This window comes from Netta rufina, assembly GCF_964035555.1.
Source record: "Netta rufina genome assembly, chromosome: 8".
Taxonomy (NCBI): domain Eukaryota; kingdom Metazoa; phylum Chordata; class Aves; order Anseriformes; family Anatidae; genus Netta; species Netta rufina.
In genome coordinates this window covers 31,482,284-31,498,862 of record NC_140131.1, presented here as the reverse complement: position 1 = coordinate 31,498,862, position 16,579 = coordinate 31,482,284, and the positions used below count along the sequence as shown (strand labels likewise).

Sequence of the window (16,579 nt, the reverse complement as noted above, 5' to 3'; positions counted from 1 at the left end):
ATACAAGAGATACCTGCAAGAATTTGAAAATAGTGTAAAATTCTGAATCCACAATGCATGCCACAGATTTTTAAGGGGAAATGCATAATACACCCAATATCCTATTCCACTTCTTTCTTTCTTTATTTTTTAAATCTATTGTCAGCTATTTAGGTGTCCAGAATGAAATCATGGGCCATGCAGGTACAGAACTGGAATGTTAATACACATTCAATCAAATAAAGATCTCATCTATTTCACTCCCTTACCAGCAGCAACGGATGCCAGATAGTGCCTCAGCAAGCACTAACATTGCAAACAACCATCAGGAGCCACTTGACAGAAAAACATCGAGTCAAGACCACGTCCTAAAACTGTGACAACATGAACACCATTTAAAAAGGTACTTGCTGACATTAAATGGAATGAAATACACAGTCAGACCAAACCAGGATTACAGTGTGCCATGCCGTGGATGACCAGAAGTCCACACAAGGCAAATATGTGCCTACATCACCACTTGAAGATACCTGCTGGCAGCACTCCTACAGCTACGAGGAAAACACCAGAAACCACTCTTCAGATTTTCTCCAGGGGTTACCCTGCAGGGACAGCCCTATCCTCTGCAGAGGGAGCCGCAGCTACCCACCAAGAAAGAACAAACCGTCAGCACCCACGGCCAGGAGCAAGGCCGCAGGCAGATCTTTAGCTCAGCACCCAGCTCCTGGCACACCCAGCCCGTCTCAGGGGTGCCACAGGAGCAGCTCTGCACAGCTGGACACCACACTTCACGCGATGGAAACACGGTGGCAAAGATGAAGCTGAGCATCTATCACAACGTGGGTTTCACACAGTCCACTTCCAAGCTCTGTGTCCCCTAGGATTCACTTGCTTTCTACCAGATTTTAGCACACAGTATTTTAGGTTGAAATTTCAGAAGCGATGCTCACTCCTCCTCACCACATATCTTCCAGCAGCTTAGCAACACTGTCTAGATAGCAGCAGTGGAGGAAGGAAGCCCTTAGACAAATGATAACACCTGTAATTCTACCTAACAGTCTTTATTTCTACCAATCAGAGCTCATTCTGAGAAGAACAGTTTTATTGATGATGGTGAAGAGAGACATTTATTACTTCGCATAACAAAAACAAGATCCGGGACTCTTAAGAAAAAAAACCCGCAGAAGGATGAACGCACACACACAGACACACACTCAATGCTTGCGTGACTGAAGACAGTCCAAAACAGAAAAGCCTCAGAAAGTGATGGCTTCCTTGGACAATTTACAGGGGTTGTAAAAATTATTCATCCTGAACCTACTGGAAGCATTCTGTGAGTTCCCAGCTACCTCTCACTACACACACAGCCCCCAGGAATGTAAGGTTACATAGCTAAACATAGCGATCCACGAGGGACCCTGAATTTTGTGGTAAATTAAGGCCAACCTTTATTAAGTGGAAATAATACATTGTTGACAAGAGTGTTGGACAATCCTTTAATACAAAAGTTTTGAACATGAAGATCCAAATCAAACAGATTTAATGCCAAAATGGCAAACTATAAGGAACTTATGGCAGATACTGAACATCATTTGGGAAGTCAAATGTGAGCTGGAATCATTTGTTGCTACTCTAGATGAATAGAAACCTAAATCTACTCAGTGAGAGTATTTGGTTGCTAACTCAACTTTTAATGATGCCATAAAGATAGAATGATAAATACAGCAAATCATAAGGTTTCTACCTAACATTAGCTATAAAAGATCATTATAACATGCTGTAAGGTGTCATAAGTGCAAACAGGCAATGAATAAGCATTCTGAAATTTGATGAAATGGTTATACTTCAGCAGCTTGATAATAATTAACAAAAGAGAAACTAGAAAAAAGAGCAAATGGAGCACATATACTCGGTAATACACTAAACAGGAAAATGCAAGATGTTACTTAGATTACACTGCCATGAGCATAAACCTCTTTCTTCAGTGACATTTTTGTAAGGCACACAGCTGTGCAGAAATGGGAAGCACAGGGAAAGAACCGTAGATAAAGCTACATTACTAAGAACAGTTCAGCATCCCATGCTGTATCGGCCACCTACCCAAGCATGTTAAAATGCCAAGTTTAAATTCAGCTTTGATTTTGGAAAAATGATTTAAAAGGGGGAGAGAATGCATACACATTTCCATCCCCAAGCAAAACCAAAAGAGTCATTTTTATCCCTACCGCAACCCACTGACCAAACCATTTTCAAGGTTTAACCTAGAGCTGAAGGATACAATCCAAAAGGCCTAGGCTTCTCTTCAATTCTGCCAGCTCACAAAAGATGAATATTAAAAACTTAAATGAAAATTAGGAAGAGCTTTCTGAAGAAAGGGCTCACTAGCTTGAAGGTAAGTGTTCACAGAATTTAAAAGGGGGAGTCAGACACTGAGACACCATGTGAAAGGGTGACAAACTGACAGCAATTTTCATGAATTTAGGAACTCCCAGCTACAAAGATTTCTGAATAAAACAGTTTAAATCAGAAAGCACAGAACGTGATAATTTAAGAATAAAGATAACAAGTGCACAATTTGCAGGATTTTGGAAAACCTGATCATCTTCACCTGTGACTGGAAAGGTGCTCAACAACTAGGTCTGTAGTTTCAGTGACGGTATCTAAAAGCAAAAAGACACTAAAGAAGAAAACGGAGGCATCAGTTTGCCTTGCATGTTTGATATTTGGGAGCAGTCCTTTTCTATTTGGCCATCTGCAATCCACAGAATGCAGGTGTTTCATCCAGCGTCAGTCCTTCAGTCACCTATGAAGCTGCTATTATCTGACAGTACCAAAGATAAACAAAAAAGAAATGGGTGATAAAAAAAAAACATTTCTGGTGCAAAACATGCCATATTTTGCTTCAGTGTGAAACCTGTTGTAACCAGAAGAATATGTGAAACCTGCAGATTAAGAAAAGTTGAAGCAGTCCACAGAACAGGGGGACGTTTCTTTCGAAATAAGAGAAAAAAGCTGTGCAAAAGCATTAGGAACCTAAACTATTTATCCAAGAAATAAACATAACTGTTAGTCAATTTGAGATTCAAAAGAAATTTCCAAGAGAATCATCTTTTCCTTTAGGGTATATCTGGGTAGCTATCTTTGCAGCTGAGGTCATGAAAGGGCAAATTAAAAGTATAACCAAAAAACCTTGACAAGGAAGAGGAAGAGATGTCATGAGGGCTTCAGGATTACTAATACACTGTTTTAATCCCAATGTTTTATATTACTGCAGGCTGTAAGAAAAGGGGATAAAAAAGGATATCTGGGGTCACTGAAGAATCGTAGTCCAAGAGGCATAGCCTGGTGGGATTGTTTTTTAATGAAGTTTGCTGTGGTGGAGGCCACTCATCCTGATGAAAACAAGGGTCCTAAACACCACAAAAGAGACTGCTTCACTGTGACTTATCTTTGCAAACAGGAATAAATGCAACTGAGAAAATTAGGAAAAGCCTTAATAGGAGATTTTCTTAGGGGCGGAAGACTTGGGAGAATATAGAGGGGAAAACATATGATGAAGCACATGGCAGAAAGGACAGGAAGAGGAGGAAGCATGAGTAAGGTTTTAATTAGGTTTAAAGTTATGTCCATCAGAATTTTGATGCATTAAGGCCTTGCTAGAAACCAAGGGAAAATAATATGCTTTTGCAGGACACTGGGACATGCTAACTGGCCTGTGAGCTTGACTAACTACAAAAGGACAAATCTCATAGCTTTTTTTATACTAGATGATAACAAATGCTCCTTAATTCATCAGTGGTATTTAAAAGAATCTGACTGTTACAGCCAGCAGCAGCAAGCACAAAACACAAATCACTTCACTGCACTACTGCCACTGCTCTACCTTTCATTAGCTGAAATATTTTTCTTTGTACAAATCTGCTGTCTTCCTCAGAACTCAGTCTTTTGTGGATTTTTTAAAAACTATCCTTTGAACTAGAAAGTCACCTTTAATGCTACAACATGACCCAAGAATTCAAAAGTTGAAAGCATGCCATATCCTCTAAAAAACACCACTAAGGATTTCCCAGTTCTCAATGGCAGGTGCTACCAGGATCTAAGGCTCTGTGGATGGCTTGTTACTAAGAAAACATTCTGTGCTGTTTTGCCACTAGATGAACTGTTTCTATTCCTATGCCTGTTTAACATTCTCCAAAAAAACAGGACAGGATTCAGCTTCAGAAGTGTTTGAAGGGCTACACATGAAAATGAGCAAGTATAAGCCCTACAATATCACTATTATTAAGCAGTGCCTGCAGAACATTTGAGAACTTTTCACCTCAGCCTCTTCCTGTACTTCTAGCAAAATAACTATTACTCGTGGCTCCCCTTGAGATCAGCAGTCTCTTTAGCTTCAGTTTTTACACACTTTTCTTCTGTTCAATTTATTTTTGCCTACAAGGAAGCTGAGAGAAAGTAAAGCCCAACTTGACAATATAGATGCCTGCAGGACACCACAGCCACAGGTTTAGGGATGTTTGTTTGCTATTATAGGTTTCTATACTGCAGAAATTCACCACAGTCATTGCCAAATTGGGTTCTCAATGCTTTGTTTTTCCCCTTTTTTTCCCCTGTTCCTTTAAGCCTTTTCCCCAGTAGTCACCATCTGTTTCTCTAATCACCACCTACCTTTCCCATACAAGTTCTTCCCTTGCCTTAACTCTATCACACTCCCTGTCCAACCTTTTCCTTTCTGCCTGAAGAATAACTTCCATTTCCTCTCCTCCTTATCAACGTGGACTCTGGTAATTCTCTCTTCTTTCCATGCACGATGCCAGAGGTTACAGAGCTCTCTATAACACTGCTAACAAACACTTCTGTGCCAAAGCGAGCTAAGAAATCTTCCTCCACTAAACCACGTCAGAAGTCCCACCAAAGTGAATGGGGATACTCGAGTGAAGCCAGCACGATCTGTCCCTTTGTGTTGTTTTGCCATAGCAACGTGAACCCAAGTTTTTAGGCTATCCAAGAAGGCCTTCACAGCCAAAGCTTTTTCACTTTTTGTTTGTTTGTTTTATGCATGGCAACCATTTAGCTTATTTAACCAGTTTTTTCCTCCCACTTGTCTACATTGGCTCCCCATGTGAATGCAGTAAATACATACGTTGCTTGCATCAGTAATAAAAGACCAGTCATTTGTAATGAAGCGCACCCATGCTCAACAAAAATCTCACAGATGGTTAACTGCACAAGCAGTTCTATAAACTTAAAACAGTTTTGGAAGAGTTTATATATAACTTCACTCATTAAATCTGCATTTCAGTAGATTTCCTTTTTATTAGGATGACATTTATCCTCTCTTGATTCTGCGTGATTTACACACGCGCAAGTCGGAAGCTGACTAATAAGGTTAGCAAATATTAATGTGGGACTGAAAATGTGTGTGCATTTTTAATGCTTATGTCCAAGGCACATACATGAAGTTCCACCATTCAGAACTCAAAACAGTAACTTATTCATAAACTATTAAGGGGATAGATTCTGTTTTAGAAACAAAGTAGTTTCATTTTCAGAGAATACATGAATAGTAATAAAACAAAATATCCTGACATATCAGAAGCCCAGGGAAAAAGTAATTCTAATATCCTGCAGTTCACATGCTGCTGTGCTTGTAATGGGACATTTCAACAAGTCACAGTTAAAGGCTATGGGAACTGGACAAGTGCCAAGGGAAGATATTTTATGCCATTTAGCAATTGTGCCCCTCTATTCCATGCAACTCTTGTAACATTTTATTTATTTTCATATTAACGAATTACAATGTAGCTTGACAAATGACAGGAAGCCACAAAATACATACACATTAGTCCACAAAATATGCAAAACTATTTCACCTTTTTAGCAACATGTTATTGAACTTGGTTTTGTACCTGGTACATATTTTGCCCACTGCTGGCATGAACATCCAGTTTGGATGGTGGTGTCTATTCTCAGTATCATTTCATGACCAGTTTTCCCTTCAGCTTCCCAACACTTTTTTTAATCAGCTGACCTGAATTGCTGTGAGTTTAGACCAGAAAAGTAAATTCATGAAACCAGACACCATGGAAGTTTTAGCTGAATAATCACTGCACAATATAGTACAAAAGCAAAAGACAATTTACAGAAACAGGATAAAAATCATTCTTCTGTATGTTCCCAGGACTACCCTTCCCCCAAACACAGTGAGGTACGCTGCTGAATCTTTACAGGCTCAGGGGCAAGGTTTCACTTAATGTGTAAACAAGAGAATAGCCTCTTACAGGATCAGGATGTAGGAGGGTCTCAATAGGTGGAAGGGAAGGAAGTGCATTCAGGAGTCTTTTAGTGGAAGGAGTACACAAGATGAAGAAGGAGACATGCAGCACAGATTCCCTTTTGACAAAAGCAGAAATTCCTAGAGATTACTGAAACTACAGAAGGGAATGAACGTGGCATATGAGACAGAGCTTAACAACAAGGCAAACATCCTATGTGTAACTCGAGCATGGAATCAGAGCTCTTCTATTTTTACACAGGGCCTTCAGGGACATCTTACAACAGAGCATCCCTACAGGGATTAGAGAAAATAAAACATTGGGATGCTATACAGCTTGAGCTATAGTGGCTCAAGCATCCTGGAATCTCATACCAGCTTCAGTCACATATTTTCTATGCAACTCACGGTTAGTCTAGTGTCCCACACGCAAGTGAGTCATAACAGGACCTGTATATGGCCACAGCCTCCCCCCCGCGATCTACCTAGAGAGATAGAAAGATAATCGCATTTCAGGCAGTTCTGACAGAAATCTCACTGCTCTCATCAGGGAAAACTGGTGGCAATATTATATGCCAGTTTTCCTGATGTTCTGTTCTTTTCGGGTAGCAGAAGCAGCAAAAAAAGCAGTGAAATCCAGAGTCTGTATGTACATAAAGATGGGATTAAAGTTTTCATTGCAGCACAAGAAATACAAGTCCAAAATATACACCTAAATAAAACTCAAGTTCCTGAGGAACTCAGCAAGTAATCTCACCACAACTAACAGGAACCAGGCTCATTTTTTTTAAACTAGGTTTGCTGCTTTTACCCTGAAACGAAAACATCACACCTGTACAGGAATCTTCTGAATGGACAAGAAGGTCATAAACCACATTAAACAGATCTCTACAACTTTCTCTTCTCATAGTTAAATTTGTTTGGCCTAATTACATTTTTTTAATGGTTTCTAATTGGAAACAGAATAGGTTTCCTGGCACTGGACTATCTTACTCTTCACAAACACAGTAGCAGCCAACATCCTCACACAAATTTCATTATCCTAAGTTTTTTTTGGCTCAGTTTCTAATTGTACACCTAAACTAAATAGATAACAGCTCTAATGCACCTATCCAAAGCAATAGAACCCTAGGGAACCATCTCCTTTTGGCTATGCACAGGAAAGGAGCCACAGCAAGATGGAAAGTAACCAACTCAGCAAGGTTTCTTCCACGCAGGGTGAGAGATTTCAGCAAATTCTTCTCTCAAGGAGTGCCTGATGCAGTTATTTTTTCGAGACCAAACTGCAAAACCTTAGAACTTTATCTAGAACTAGTTGTTGGTGGAACCTCCCTACCAGCTAAAATGCTAAATCAATCTTCATTAGATCTCAAATCTTGAAATCATCTCTCAACACTTAGAAAAGTGGTTTTGAAACCATGGCCTACATTAAATTATATTAACTACATTAAGATATATGTCATTGTCTGAATTAATTGTGGAGAGCCTGCAAGGGGTTATAACAACAATAACAACACTATGGCATTAAGTATACATTTGCTATAAAAGTATGCAGGCCTCTTGAGGAAAAAGAATGGCGGTCAAACTGAAGACGACTGAAAACCAGCATTTCCCAGATCAGAGAAATTGGATTGAGTGTTACAAATCAGCCTTCCCCACTACCACCGGTTCTAAGATGCTACAAGATGTAAATGAACAGCTTAAAATATTAACTACTAGGTACTTGAAACTAACCACATTCATCATCAAAACCACATTTTGGAGGAAAATAAATCAATAGACGCATGTTTTGAAGTTTGCTCACTAGAATAAGACAATTTAGAAAGCAGGTAGGTTAAAAGATTATTTCTTCAGGTTGCTAAACAAGAACAAAAAGTTAAACACATTTATCAAAAGCTAGCTGTCAGCCACTAAATTTGCAGATGTACATCTGTAAGATAGGAAACTTCTCCCACACAAATAGGGAAGACCTCAAACTGCCATACAGTTAAAAGAATGAGTCAAAAGGGGCTTCCCTTTATGTAGGAGTAACCCCTCACCATCTGCCAAATAACCAGTGTAATTTAATTTGTTTGGCAGAGAAACATTCAGGTTGAGACAAAACTGATTTCATAAAAATTATCATTTATTAGCACTGTTAGGAGGACTTGTTTCAATGAGGATACGTATCACTGGCATACTCTGCTCAGAAAGCGCATATACTCCCATATAATTTTTATTGTACAGAATTTCCTGCCTCTCATCATTTATTACTACTATACATAAAGACTGCAAAAAGCTTTGAACACAAAGTTAGGGAAATAGAAGGCCACAACAAATTCCTAAGTTCATATAAATAATTTGTGCATCTTGTATGCACAAAGAAAATCACTGCACCTTATCTGAGAGTGAGCCAAATCACTGATCTACAAGAATTCAGGAATGTCGGTCATTTCAAATACCAGAAAGGGGGAGCTTATCCATCGCATAACACAAGCTGCATAGACTGGAGGACAGACTTGGTCCACTAATGTAATAATCTTCATAGGAGAAAAAGCCTATCTTTCCAAATGCTGCAACAGCTGTACTGTAAATCAGAACACAATTTTGCTTCACTCAAGTCATTGCCAAAACCAAAACAAATACACCATAATAAATTACTTCTATAAATCTAAGACAAAAGAGGTTATATAGTTCTACAATCCACCTCCAGCTTCTTGGCAAGGAAACACATGTATTCAGCAGATCTATACTACACAGTAAGCTCCCTTGATACATTGAGATTTTTTTATTTATTCTTAACTGTCCCTGTCATACAATGAACTTATTAAGATTTCCAACAGAAATGCCTACGCTTACAAATCAAATCAGAATGTAATTGAATTTCCATTATTTTTCAAAATCATTAACGTTATGTGTCACAATCCCTACTGCCTTCAGTGTAGAACAACAGCCTATATGTGAGCTCTGTAATTAACCTGTTTCAGACCCATGACCTACAGATAAGCTGTTCTACCAGAATCTAAACAGGTCTCTTGCAAGGTCAGAACTAAACTTATTTGAAACAGATGCCCTTTCCAGCTGACTCCCAGAATTTTACAACATGCTGCAACAGCAAAATAAAATTCTAAAGTTGGCCAACTACTCTGTTAAAGTTAGAAAAAACATTTAAAAGAATTATTAAATATAATGCATTTCAATTTGTTAGCAATAAGCAGCTACAGCTAAATTTAGAGTACTATTCATAGAATGGATATGGACTAATGGCTTTCATGTTTTCCGCAATAAATTCATTATTTCACCATAAATACATCATAAACTTATACATCATAAATATCATATTTTGCCAAACAATTATTTGTAAGCCAAACAATTCATCAATATAGCATACACAATGTAAAATAAAGTGTTCTCTGCTGAAGTTGACTAATTTGACCATTTGGATACTTAGGGTCATAAACGATGTTTTTCTTTCAAAAATGTACTTTGGCAGAGAGGAAATGAAAAGATAGGGGATGTATACTGACAAAGTAGCAGTTTTAAAGTCCCTCCTTCAATAATATCTTAAGTTGTTTCATTTTGGTTATTGGAGAGTTAATCATTGCTGTCATAGTGCAAGAAATGCTGCTCAACTGGATTACTGCCAGCACATGGAAATGAGGATCCACAGTTACGAACTAAGCAGTTGCACTGCTTCTTTGCTAGTACGTTTTTATGGCAAAACATGTTTCTACTCATGAAGTGGCTAGAAACTAGCATACCACTGTTCATCCCCACAAATATTACTACTCTGAAACTAATGTCTATTTATAATACACAAATATTTTGTGGAATTAGATCAAAAGTTCTGTGATTCCAAAGATATTTGCAAGCTATATTCTACACAGCATTTTCTAATATAAACTGCCTATGACTTCATAATTCATGTCTTAAATGTCAACAGAATGTTATTGTAGGTATCAGACAAAAGAATTGTAATACAGATTTGGAAAAGTATTTAGCAGTATTTCCAAATAAAATTAAAGCAGAAGTCTCACATTGACTTTACAAACTAGGTACTTTGACATCTCAAAAACGTACGGGGGATAAAAGCTTTGTGATTCCCTATGGATATAATCAGAATAAAAACGATAGAAGAGGGAGACTGCAAATGGAAATTAATATGGACCTTTTAGTATCGTCTATGTCTGGCAACATCAGATAATGCTCCTAGAGAAGAATATGCAGCCATTGGAACATGCATATACCTGGTTGCTGAAACTACAGGGAGGAAAACATTTATACTCATAGCCATTCAATGAGTATAAAACCAGAGAAGCTTACCCCTTCCTGTAAATGTGATCTGGGACTGTTCATTTCAGTGAAATTATATACTGTCTCCACTTGCTCTAAGACCTAGGGCTATGAGAATACACAATTGTTATCAGTCACTAGTGGCCCTGGGACAAACCTCCTGCTCCATGGCAAATGCCTCCAGGTATGTTTTTATCTTGTCATCAGTGAAAGACTGCTTACCCTCAAAGTACGAGCAGCAAGGTATCTCACATTTACTGCAGGGTAAGAACCTTTGACTCTTACCGGGAAAGAGCTGACATGCTGCTAATTCCCATCTCCACTTAGCATTCAGCAATCTGTTTGTACATCCATACGTTAAGTATTTGTCATTTGGGTACATCAGGCTTCAGAGATTTAAAAGCAATACAGATCAATGCGAGTCAAAGATAATCTTAGATTATCAACCTTTATTTTGAGAACAAAATTGTTCTGCCAATATAAACCAAAAGGAAAAATCATTACTGATCCACACTAGGAGTGTCAATTGACTTTTACAAAAATAAGCTGGTCGTGACTTCTTAAAACCTAAGAGAATAACTAAAAGCGTTCTCTCTTACGGAAACCCTAAATACTGGAAATAGTTTCTTGTGAGAATACAACTTTTTTGACACTCAACTTTAGTTCTACTTTCAAAATATTCTAGCATTGTCTACCGCTCTACAGGATTACTCAAAATATAATTTTCAAAACTAAATGTTTTCAAAGAGACATTTCACTTAAATAAATGTCTCATTTTATCAAGTTCTGTTCTGGCTAATATGGCAAAATTCCATTCTTCTGAATGGGAAACATGCCTATTAGAGCAAACTAATAAGCATGTGTACAAAAATAATGCATTTATTCTAATGCTTTTTTTTTTTTTTCCAATAAAAGATGAGTATCAATTTAAAACAAATACTATCAAAAGTACAGGCCCAAAGTTTTAACAAACTGCAGCTGTGGTATGAAGAGAGACTTCAGAGACAATGTTTTGTGTTCCCCCTGCTGGTTAGCAATTAACTTCAAAACACTGTTCCTGGAGGTAGGCATCAAGATGCTATGGTACTAAAAGATGTTTTGCATACTAGAGAAATAAGAATTCGAACTTACTTTTTAAAAGGAATCACATCATTACACACTGTGACTAGATGAGGCTCTGGACACACACCCAAAGTTGAAACACGTGTCAGAATCAAACAAGACCTCCCCAGAGAGAGAGAGAAAGCAGGGCAGAAGAGGAAAAAATTTGAAGTGTCACTTTAAGCTTAACAAGGTTGGAGTACAACAAACAATTGGGGGAAGCAAGTCGCAGAATAAAGGACTCTTCACTGAAGGAAGCCAACAGCCTGCCCCCTCTGACATGGCCCTCCCTTCCTCCCCCAGCCAGGCAGGGAACCCAAGCACAGCTGCAGCACCCGGCATGGGCTCAGGTCTGTGTCCTGGGCAGCCATGTTCCTGCTCGGCTGGGATTCCAACCCTGTGAGCTTCCTTGAGTTAAGCTGGAGCTCTTCAAGGAATATTCATCTGCCAAGAAGGTTTTGATAATGCTCTCGGAAATGCTTTGGCAGGACACCTGTGCAGTGCTAATTAAAATCCAGCTACCAACTTATGTTGTCTCTGGGGTTCATGGAAAAACTGTGTGGACTGCAATGAAACAAAGTATTCCCGGCAAAAAGCAGTAAACAGACAGATACATGTCTTTAGAATTAGTTGTATTAGTGCACAGAGTCTTAAGGTCTTCCCTGTCCGAGGCTGCAGGTCCCTGTGAGCAGAACCCAGCTGGTACCACAAGTCCTGTCCAAGAGCGGGAGGCTCCCCCATCCACTGCAGGATCCATCCCAAGCAGGGGGCTGGTATCAGCCTAGTGGGCACCATCCAAAATACCTAGTTTGGTATAGAAAGAGACTCGACCAGGAAAATTTCTGTCTCGGAACAAAATCATGGCACTTGATCGTCCAAGTCTTTCTCCTCCAAACTCAATGCAAAGTTTTACAAACCCAGTTAAGAGGCTGCTATTAAAACTGAACTGTGATGATGATAATGCATTTGAGAAGAAAATAGTAAGTGACAGCAGCCAAACTATAGCAGCTACAGCTTCACAGAACTGAAGTAAGTAGATTTGCACCTGGTTACATCGCCAGCACATGGAAAAGGCATAACCATACACCACACCTGGAGTTGTACAAGGACCATACACATCATCTTCAACACTGCCTGTCTTCAATGGCAGTAACTTTGGACTTACAAGCACGGCTGAAACCGAGGAAAGTTCAAGAAGTTACTTGATGTCCCCCTGACTTGAACGCCGCAGGGCTGCTAGGAGAGGCGTGCTCAAAAGGCCGCAGTCAACCGACTCCAGCGCATCCACTGCGAAGCACGCGGCGAAAATCCCGCTGAGAAGCCGCTGCCCTGCGAAGTTGTAGAGAAGCAGCACGGCACCGGCCTGCGTTACCTCCTCAAACGCCAACTTCACACAACGCTCCCGCGTTAATAATCTCACCAGCTGGTCTCGCAGCGGGTACAGTGACCCCAAACCGCACCGCGGCACCGACACCTGCGGAGCGCTGCGCTTGACACCCGTCTGTCACCGCCACGGCCCCCAGCCCAGCACACGCTGACGCCCCGGCCACCCCGGGACACCTGCAGCTTGCCTGCTCCAGAGCTCCGGCGTGCCTCCCACAGGCCTGCCCGCCGACACCGGGGCGCGACGGGCGCTGTCAGCCCTCGCCCCCCGCCGCGCCGGCCCCGAGGGGTGACAGGCACCGGGGTTCCCCTCGGCGGCAGCCCCGCCCGGCCCGGGATAGCAGCGGCCGTACGTACCTGGCAGCGGCTCTGTCCGCGCCGCGTCCCGCGGGGGCAGGCGCGCAGCAGAGCGGCTACGCCATGGGCGGCGCGGGAGGGCAGCCCTCGCCGAGGCCGCTACTGCCCGGCCCGCGGTGCGCGGGAGGCGGCGGCGAGGAGGAGGAGGCGGTGGCTCCCGGCCGGCCCCCAGCCCAGCAGTAACCCCATGGCGGCAGCGCGGCGCACACGGCGGGGCCGGGCTGGGCCGGGCCGGCTGAGGAGGGGCCGCGCCGCCATTGGGCGCGGGGCGGGGACGGCGCCGTCACAGCCCCGCCGCTGCCTCCGCCCTCCGCGGCCCTGACGGCCCTCCGCTCCCCTCGCCGCCGAGGCGATTTCGTCGCGCAGCAAGGGCGAGGGGAGAAGTGTGCTCGAGGGGGGCTCCCGGGGTCCCCACGGCCGGGCGGTGCTGCCCCGCCGGCCCGGAGCCCCTCACGGCCCGTCACAGCGGTGCTAACGCCTGGCACCGCTGGCGCTTCGCCAGCCTTAACTCCCCTCACAGAAATGAGCCCTGATCACGTTATTACCCGAACAAGCAAACGTTCTTGTATTTCTACGGAGAACACGCAGGAATAGACTAATTTAATCGTTTTATGTTTGTTTTTTTTGTTGTTGTTGTTGTTGTTTGTTTTGTTGTTTTGTTTTTTGTTTTTATTATTATTATTATTTTTATAGTGCTATATGAGTTCAAGAAGTGCACTAAGAGTTCCAACAATGCCCACTCTTGAAAATGCCAATTTGCAACCCACAAAGATACATTGCCACCTACACTTAATTGTGATTTCTCCCCATTTGGATGGGTCACACACAGCTCTGCATGTAAGCTCAGTAAACAGCTTAGTCTTGGGAAGCGCCGGGCACCTCACAAAGACTGGGCCTCAAAACTTTTACATTATCTGTGCATAAGACCTTTAGCGAGTAAATCAATGGTTGCTATAACAAGCATTCAGTTTGCAATAAATATTTCAGTGAACAGGCTTATAAAACTTGCAGAAACAAGTACAATACAAGTTCAGGCTGCCCATTGGCAGCCTAAACCCACTTACACATTTTTTGATTTATTTTTAAGCATTTGAAAAGTTGGCATGTTGGAACATATAATCCTCTCTTATCATTCTAAGTCTATATGTAGGATGCAAAATTTTTGCAAGGAGATGTCAAGGTGGGGGAAGTCCCTTCAACAAAGAAGAAAATTAATATTCTACAGCACCAAAAGCAACACTTTTCAAGGCATATTGTGTCTGCTTTGCCTCTGCTACCTGAAATTCCAGAGTGCTGATTAAAAATGGGACTGAAACTTTTAAGTAGACCAGTGGTTTTTGTTATTTTAAAAACTCACTTGGGTCCCAATTCTGCAAAGATTAAATTAAACAGGTTACACTCATTCAAATGAGCAGCCATCAGAGCTGTTAAAGCGTATGAAATGCATGCACAAGTCTTGGAAAAATCAAGTTCTTTGTACACAGACAAATTTTTTTCACCATTATCAGTGATGATGGTTAAGAACTGCTGATTAAGAAGCACTATCAATACACTGAAGTGACAACCAATCTAACTAACCAATCCTTTTCAGGGACAGGCTTTATTAAAGTGGATACAATTCCATATTATTTTGTTTGAATCTTTACAGTTCTAAGCTGCGTAGATACCCCAGCCTTGGTCAGCCCAAACCCAAAGATCACAGTTATAATGTATAGATGCATCCCACATTACTCTGGATTTGCAGAAGCTTAACAGCCTTGCCATCAGCCACATTCTTGAGTGCTTGACACATTGGCTACCCAGCAAGGAGCTCAGCTGTGCAAGACGCTTAGCACATTTGCCACTGATTCAGCAAATAACTTGAAGCACATAATTTTAAGCAGAAACTATTGACAATCATAGTGTTATCTATAGTAAGCCAATGCTTATTTTTTTTGAACTAAAGCCACGCTGTTCAACTTCCTGTGAAATCAAATTTCACATAAACTAACATTTTTTATTACACTGGAGTTTAACAACAGAATTAGAACTAGTTTGTTCTCAAAACGTTGCCATACAAAATCATTATTGCCTGGGTAATCTCCACAACTCTATGGAACTCAGAATCATATCTGGCTTCAGTAATGATGCTAGACTGGGGCTTTGGAACTAAACATAGAGCTAGAGACTACATGCTGTAGTTAGTACAACAATGAATATGGTTCCTGCTAATGAACATATTCTCATGATGAACCCATTGCCACAAGCAGAAGTATACTCGGAATAGTTACTGCAGTATGTAGGCATTTGATGATCTCTTGACACTATTTAACACAATCTTAGCACTATTTGAAAGTGCTTAACCCACCAAAAGAAATAAGAGGGTATACAGCCTTACAAAATGTTAATTTCCATATTGACTGGGATATTCTAATTCTGAAAGCAGAATTAATTCCATAAATGAGCAGCTTAGTATGAAAATATTTTCCTACCAAAGTATTTCAAGATCACAGAAATGATTCTTAGACATTAGTAAGGACTAACTCTTACTTACAGGTAGTTTTATGACTTTGTCTATACAACGTTTAATTTGAAGGTTCAATTACCAAAATTAAGCCATCAAAAGCCTCTTAGGAAATAACTCATTAATACAAATGAATGAGGTAAAATTCTGCATTCCTTACTGAATGATTCTGCATTCCTTGAACACCTGGAACTTTTGCCAAAGTTAAGTAAATGTTAGTGCTGAACTGTTAGGCCTGTCTACACTTGAAAGTTACTTTGGATTAAGACAGGGAAATAATTTCAAGTGCTGCAGCAAGTCTGGAAAAATTCCAAGTATAATCAAGTCATATACAACCCTATTCTGAAAGGTACCATGGGTTTTGAGCTCAAAATTCATGCTACATATCTAAATTTAAATAACACAGTCCCAAAGATTCCAGAATAAAAAAGGGAGAAAAAAAAATCACAAAACTCCAGCGTGACTAACCATCCCCTTTGTGCCTCCTTCTCTTACCTGCATGCCTTGCACAAACTCCCCTATACCCAGCACTCCACTTTGACTGGATCTGATATGCCCCTTACGTTTTTCTGATAAGGTATTTATAGGCCCTCAACCTAACAAGTGCAAACACAACCGACCAGAAGAGGGAGGAAAGAAAGAGAATGTATGAGAGAAGGGGAAAAAAAAAAAAAAAAAAATCAACAAAAGATCAAACAAGAAAAATATGA

The 16,579-nt window shown here is 40.7% G+C and overlaps 1 protein-coding gene across 2 annotated transcripts in view; it reads right to left on the bottom strand.

Moving 5' to 3' along the window:
* The window catches only part of TGFBR3 (transforming growth factor beta receptor 3), a 127,834-nt gene extending 114,294 nt beyond the window's left edge, over positions 1–13,540 (bottom strand). The window contains exons 1-2 of one of the 2 annotated variants that reach the window (XM_084291388.1): positions 13,367–13,540; positions 12,792–12,955 (exon numbers count right to left, since the gene is read on the bottom strand). The gene's annotated coding sequence lies outside the window, so the exon portion shown is untranslated. The remainder of the gene's footprint in view (positions 1–12,791; positions 12,956–13,366) is intronic. The other variant, XM_084291387.1, reaches the window with a different exon arrangement.
* Between the last annotated feature and the right edge of the window lie 3,039 nt (positions 13,541–16,579).